General features: G+C 30.6%; 1 long non-coding RNA gene across 1 annotated transcript; it reads left to right on the top strand.

Annotated features, from left to right (window-relative positions):
* Positions 1–6363: 6363 nt before the first annotated feature.
* On the top strand, positions 6364–7632 carry LOC107852747. Its single transcript, XR_001669551.2, has 2 exons — positions 6364–6453; positions 7355–7632. It is a non-coding gene; the product is annotated as an uncharacterized LOC107852747 (long non-coding RNA).
* Positions 7633–8171: the final 539 nt, after the last annotated feature.

Here is an 8171-nt window from a genome sequence, read left to right as displayed (position 1 = left end):
TTCACCAAGTCTCCTCCAATTGCAACTTTCAAGAAGATGGTGCACATGATCGGGATGCAAAGGTTCAAGGATGTTCTCATTAGGGGGAGTTAATACGTGTTGTACTCTTTTTTCCTTACGAGGTTTTGTCCCACTGGGTTTTCCTTGTAAGGTTTTTAATGAGGCAGCCGAAATGCGTACTCTTTTTCCTTTACTAGATTTTTTTTCCTACTGAATTTTTTCTAGTAAGGTTTTAACGAGGCACATTATCTACCAATTAGACATTTAAGGGGGAGTGTTATAAATGTATTTACATTATAATGAATGTCTATCAAGATCTACTTTGATATTTATTAGGATTTGAAGCATCCATCTTTTACTCAGACTAGGAGTAAATTTTCCCTATAAATAGAGATGTTTTGTTCATTATATTTACAATCATATGATCTCTCATTCATCAAGAGAAATAAATAAGTCTCCCTTTTCTCTCTCTATTTATTCTTCTTGTTTTTTCTTTATATTTCATAACAAATGCCTTATTATTAGCTAATGAATTGAAGATTATATTAAAAAGTATCTTAACACTCCTATTATTTTACGTATTTGACGTCTTGATTATTCCAAATAAGTTTGGTTCTCAATTCCCATATTGGGGCTCAATTAAATCTGGATTACCGTTGAGGAGTTCTACATCGAGAGTAAAGTGTTTCTAAATAAAGATGACCTTGTATTTAACAGAGCTCTTATTCGAAAGCATTTATTAAGAATGAATTAAGTACGTAATACTCCACCAAAAGTTGGATTAGCTAATCAATTATCATTCTTATATTATGGAAATACAAATAAAGAAGACTAATTAAATGTAATGTACATGAATTTTGTAATCGTATAAATCTCTAGAAGGCTAAGTCATTCCTATATGACCTACAATAAACATAGTCTCAACTAATATATTTGTATCGGACTTTGAAAAAAGGTTCATGTATGTCATTTCTTAAAAATTGGATTCATCTTTGTTACTGTCGCGACACATAGTGTCCTTTCATGCCACTATATATTAACAAAAACTATGCTTTTGAAATACCATCTTTACACATGATCATTAATGCAACGGGCCACGTCACTTACGATTTTTCGATAGGTAGATTTTAATTAGTGAGGTGATCCATTTCATTGATTGCCACGTGTAAAATATGATATTTGAAAATCAATTATGTTTTTTGTTAATATATAATGACATGAATTGGCACTTTGGATCGACCGTGTGGCATAGATGAACTCAATATTTAATGAATACTGGTTAATTTTTTTCTCAAAATTCGGTAACATAATTGAGCTTTTCCCCTATATCTTCTCTTTTTATTGTATTCTATCTTTTGTTAAGTTTGCACGAATCCTCGAAGTTAAAGGTCTTTCAAGATAACTTTATTCCAAAGGATTTTAGATCTATCTCATTCACTTTTTAACATATCCACTAACCATGATTCCACATCTTAGATCGATGCCACTATGCGCGATGCAACATTTGAAACAAAGGAGAATAAGATTTTATATACTTGCGTTGATTGATTCATGATCATAAATCTTTTTTACTTTTTTATTTTGGATCTTTAATTTCGTATTAATTTCAAATTTGGTGGTAAAGATGTTCAAGCCTTCAAGGTATATCAAAGTTAGAGGGGAAGGGTGTAAGGATAAAATTTTGGGATAATAATAACGAGTTTGAATCATTTGGCCATCTAAGATGTAAAATATACATTTATTTATTATGTATACTTCGATCATATATATTGATAATGTATATTAAATCAATCAATCTTGTATACCTTACATGACATATATAATGATAGTGTATATATTTATGTATATTTCAATCATAAATATTGATTAAAAACTAGTTATCAAAAGTATATATTCATAAATTTTCATGTGATCATGATTGATTGGCGTGGGAGATGTGAATAAAGTTTGCAATGCCATAAATTAAAACTGGATAACAAATAATGGTTATAGAAAGCTCTAAATTTTAGCAACTAGTTGCTCAGCAATGTAATCTTGTGCATTATATTCATCAAGAATTTTATTGGATACGTGAACAAAATTTCACATTGACATTTGAAAGATAAAAGTTATATATAGAGTAAAGTATCTAGTATCCTCCTGAGTTATGATTAAATTTACTACGATACACTCCAACTTTATGAGGGTGCTATTACTCCCAAACCAAATTTTAGTATATTTTTGTCAACCTTTTTAGCTGACGTGACACGTTTTGTCAATATTTTTAGCTGATGTGGCACCTTTGACTTGGACCCCATTTTATGTAATAAAGGTGTTACATCAGCACAAAAGGGTGACAAAAATACGCTAAAATTGAGGCCGGAAGAGGTGGGGGTTGTTATAGGACCCCTGTGAAGTTGGAGTGCGTCGTAGCAACTTTAATCATAATTCAAGAGAATACTGAATGCTTATCTCTCATATATAAGGTGTAAAAACATTCATAATGAGGCGGACGCCTTTTGGGGAAAAGAAGTCAATGGACTTTAATGGCAGTATATAAGTACTCAAATGATATGGATGACATACAATGAATCTTCAGATTAAGTTATGAATCTTGATGAGATGCATATGAAGTTTAGTTTGATGGAAAGATTATTGAATATGAAAACGTAACGAAGCCTTGTATCAACATATAAAAAATAAGAAAGAAGGCTACAAAGCATAGCTTGTAATATTTTGGTGCAATAAGTACCAATGAACAATTTGAAATACTATTATAGGACGAAAAAATTAATATATATTTAAGATTGAAGCATATAAGTCATAACAGACTAATATGACTTTATATTATATTTAACTTGGCCATTTGTCAGATTCCTTAAAAAATATATGGGATTGTCAAAATTTTAAAGCTACAGCAAAAGAAAAAAGGAAGTAAAACTTACAAAATTATGACATGAAGACATGTTTGTCCTGTTAGATTACCTAGATCTTATTTGTTTTTATGTTTGAATCTGAATCCCAATCTGATTGACTAAGATATTGTATTTAGATCTAAATACTACATGATTAATATTGTTTGTCATTACCATCTCAATATGCACAATTGATTTACTTGTTTGCACAATAAATATATAATTTCAAAAATAAAATAAAAATATTTAGTTCACTAGTGATGGTGGGGTCAGTTTGTACAGATGGTGGTAGTGATTGATGTTAATAGCTAGTAATGATGATGGTAATAGTTGTGATGGTAGATGTCACGACTCAAATGGCCATGAGTGGCATCCATACTAATCTTCCTATGGGAGAACCATTTAAATCGAATCATTACTTAATCACTTAGTTAATATTAAGATGAGATTTCATAAAATCAACATTGTAATAATAATCCAGAACTAATCATCAATTATACGAAAATCCAACAAACTCATTACTAAAATTTTCAAAACCTGAGAGTAATCGTACAAGAACTACTAATAAAAATCATGTCTAAGGAGATATCCAAAACATTGTAAATAAGGAATGTTTCATTGCCCGAAAGATGGACAATAACAAGACCCGTGGCAGCCTGAAGATGGAGTGCTCACCCTCGGATCAAGATCTGCTATCACACTCTACAGTTGAGGTCGCGTCTGAGCCTCTGGAACACTTTCTGCATGCACTCAACAAAAGAAGAGTACAGGGTAGTATCAGTACAAACCACTATGTATTGGTAGGTATCATAGGCTAACTCAACTTAATAAAATGTACACAACATAAATCAAATAACAAGTAGATAGGCTTAATCACATAACAAATACTCAATGAATCAACAATACAGCAATAACAGGTCAAACAGTGCTTACAAACAAGTCATATAACCATCAAGAGTATCAACCATATTGTAAACATCCACAAAATCAACACAAATATGTACACACATGCCATGAGACTTATTTTTGCCCAAATAGTCATGATCTGCAAGGAACAATCTACGTTCATGTACTGTACCGGCATGGTACCCGATCCAACAAAATATATTCATACCGGCGTGGTACCCGATCCAACATAAATATATTTATACAGGAATGGTACCCGATCTAAGATAAATATATCCGTACCGGCGTGGTACCCGATCCAACATAACTATATCCGTACCGACGTGGTACCCGATCCAATATAAACAAGTATTATCAATATCAGTTTACACAACCTCACCGCATACAACATAATGTACCAAATTTACAAGTACACTTAAAGTCATAAGATGGTTCCATCAAGTAAATTTTCAATAAACATTTATACACGCATCAACAATCCAAACATCAATAATTTTAAGCATGTCCAAATATCAATCAACAAGTGTTCAATTTAGGAGCATACACACTATTAAGTCGAGTCTAAATTCCAATTAAATCGTAACCTACCTCACTCGAAGGATCCAGATATCACTAGTCCACAAGTTTCTTGTGCTTCCTCAATTTTTGAAACGTTCAAAATCTGTTTAAATATATAATCTCCATAAAAATACGAATCTAACAATATCCATTTATAACTTCTTACCTTAAAAGTCTAAATAATAAAAAAAAAAATCTAATTTTATCAAAAACGTGCCCAATAACAAATTTGGTGATTTACGGCTCAAAAGTAATGAAAACCAACGACTGCAGTACCACTGACCTTCTATCTTTTATCTATTAAAGAAAATAAAACTGACAACAACTGAGAACTTCTTATACTATGACTAACATGAACCAATAATTAAACTTAACTAATTCCTCCCATAACTATGTGAAACCACCATTAATTATATTACTATTTAAATAAGATACCTTACCTATCCTTTCCATCATTATTCAATCCACCCACTTTAATATTCATAACCAACACGTCACTTACTTGATTCCTTCCTCTTTTTTTTTTCTTTATTTTATTTTAATAATTTCATCAACAAAAGAGAACAAATACTACCCTTTTAGCCTCTCACGTGAAACAAGAAACAAGATTAGGACTTAGATAAATTATTACACGAAGCCAATATCTTCAATTTACTCGATGCACTTTGTCTTGATTTTTTATTCGTCTTCTCCTTTTAAGTTGAGAGAACAAACTTCTCCCCATAATAATTAATACCCTAAATTAATATTTGACCAATAGAGGAGTAGTGAATGGGGTCCACTCCTAATTTAAAATAAAATAAATTACTCGTCATTTAAATCTAGTGCTCAAAACGACTGAATAAGTCGTTACATGGTGGAGGTGATTGATATTGTAGTGATTTTTATGATGGCAACGATTGGTACTGGTGGTGGTTGTTAGTGATATTGAAGTTGATTGATGTTAATAGTTGGCATTATTGATGATGGTGACTCAAGAATGTGCGGTGATTGACGATGTGTTGGCCTAATAGTTGAAATCAGTGCTAGTAATTGTGATGGTGAACGTGGTTGATAGTAGCCGGTAGGATTAATTGTGATGGATGCCGGTGGTAGTAGTTGATCGTGGTGGCGGAGGGGGTGGGGTTGGAAGTGGCGACAATGAATATATTTTTAATGATTGAGATAGTAGGTGTAGTAGTGATTGATAGTAGTTATGTTGTTGACAGTGATAATGATTTTGGTAACAGAGGTGATTGGTGATGGTAGTGGTGGTCATTGGTGTCGGTAATGGTGGTTGTGATGACAAAAATGATTAGCAGTGGTGATTATTGTCCACACAAGAATACCTCTTAATTATATCTCATTTTATTCATCAATAGTTGCCCTCTATTAACTTGATATACATGTTAAGTAATAGTAAACTATATGAGTAATTTTACCATATCATCCTTTGAATATAGTTAATTTAATGATTTGAGAAATGTATCGGGTAATTACTGTAATTAATAACTAAGAATAAAATTGATAGAAATGGATAAATTATCAATTGACTTTTCAAATTGGACAAGTATTATTAGACATCTATTTTTAATATAATGGACAAGTAAAAATGGACGAAACGAGTAAGACTTTGTTTAAAATTTTAATGATTAATACCTATTCAAATCTATTAAGTACTTAAATTTTAATAAAATAAATACACTTAATGTCATAATATTTGAATCATTCATATTCAAATCTTCATTATGTACAAATAAATAAATTCTTACATAAGTCAAATTGATCATAATTTCAATTTTACAAAAAAAACAGAAGAAGAGGAAAACAAAAATAAAGTCTTATACAAGTCAAACTGATCATAATTTCAAAGTTACAAATAGAAAAGAGGAAAACAAATTTAGGATAAAAGAGAAACTTCAAATTAAATATACCCATATCTATATTAACTATCTACTAGAAGGATTGGCAAGAACTTAGTGAACTTAGTACTATATATTGTCACAATAAGAAACACTTCAAAGTAAAAAATATATTAGTTTTCTTAATACAATTAATATGGAGAAAGCTTCGTTGATTGTGTTTTTCGTAGTCACTTCTTTGATCTTTTCATGTGGTTAGTTTCTCTTGTCCCTGTACTCCTTTTACAAACATTAGGTCAATTTTTTTTTAATAATAATCATAACTTATAATAATATTTTACTATGGATGTCAAGTTTTTTAATCAATCTTATATGTTTTGTTATATTATCTATTTTGTGATATCATTTTGTTATAAGAGTTGAAAAATATTCGAGGTTCGAGCAAACGTCATTATAAAGAGATTTGATTTTGTAATGACAAGGTTTACTCAGATTAAATTTTATTAGGGGTGTAAAATGGACAGGTTAAACATAATCTGGCTGGTTCAAAAAATTAAATTTTATTAGGGGTGTAAAATGGACAGGTTAAACATAATCTGGCTGGTTCAAAATTTTTTGAGTTAATAAATAACCGATTCACGTTATTGATTTTTTTCACGTGGTTGCAATCACTTACAAATATACACAACATTTGAATCATAAGTTTGTATATATTAAGAAGATTTTAATCAATTAACGATCTATAAAAATCTTAACTTACAAAATATGATGGATCTAATTAAGTTGTCAACAGAAAAGGCCGTCGCACCCCATTTTCAAATTGACGACGTTTAAATGAGACTTTAATTAGAATACATATAAATTAATGATTGCACTGATTCCAAATATACTAATTCTAGATGCATGTACCTCTATCATATAATAACTTTTAATTTCTCATGAGTTAACCAACATGTTACGATTTTTGTGCAAGATGCTAATAATTTTTTCTTAATTTTCAGATGTTATGATGGGACAAAAGTGTTCTACGATTTTGAATTGTCTAATTTTAGATCTTCCTCAATCATACAATAACTTTTAATTTCTCATGAGTTAAATATCTGTTACGATTTTTGTGTAAGATATGCCAATAATTTTTTTTTTTTAAATTTTCAGATATTGTGATGGGACAAAAGTGTTCTACGATTTTGGATTGTCCACATGTATGCAAATATGGATATCAAGTATGTTATAAGGGCATGTGTGGTTGTTGTGCTGGTCATGGTCCAAAATGTCATCATGGTGAACATGCTCATGATCCAAAGTAATGACCTTGGAAGATTTTTCTTAATTACTTTGTTAAAGCAATTTAGAGTTGCTATGCCTTTACTTTGGTTATGAAAATGTAATCGCGCTTCGCGTGGTCATATATAATATTATCGAGTATTAATCCATCATATGTGCATTTTTTCACATTATTTTCACAATTAAAAAGGCAAAAATTTCATATTAAATTTATCCCTAAAATTACTTTAAATTTATATGTAATTATTTATCCCTTTAATTTTGTTTCAACTGAATTCAATAATCCCTCTCACAAATTGAGTGTTTTCACTCTCCAAAACTAGCACGAAGAAAAAAAAAAAAGAAATGGAGGTAAAAAAATTTCTAGGTCCCAATTTTTTAATTTATTTTTTCCTTTTTCTCTATTAACTTCTTCTTTCACAGCCACCACCACCACCATATGTGAACTTGCAACCTCCTTCATCGCCATCCCCCCCCCAACCCTCCCCCCCCCCCCCCCCTTCATTCCATCGAAATAACAAAAAGTTGATATGATTATTTAGGTCGAATCACTAAATTATAAGCTCGCACAATCTTAGTATCGTCATCTATGTTCACATAATTTGTATCACAATATTTCACGGAGTCATATCATACAATACCAAATAATCATCAAAGGTTGATACATTAATGTAACAACATACAATTA

The sequence above is a fragment of the Capsicum annuum genome, chromosome 11 (genome assembly GCF_002878395.1).
Source record: "Capsicum annuum cultivar UCD-10X-F1 chromosome 11, UCD10Xv1.1, whole genome shotgun sequence".
NCBI classification, from domain to species: domain Eukaryota; kingdom Viridiplantae; phylum Streptophyta; class Magnoliopsida; order Solanales; family Solanaceae; genus Capsicum; species Capsicum annuum.
This window is presented reverse-complemented; position numbering and strand designations above follow the sequence as displayed.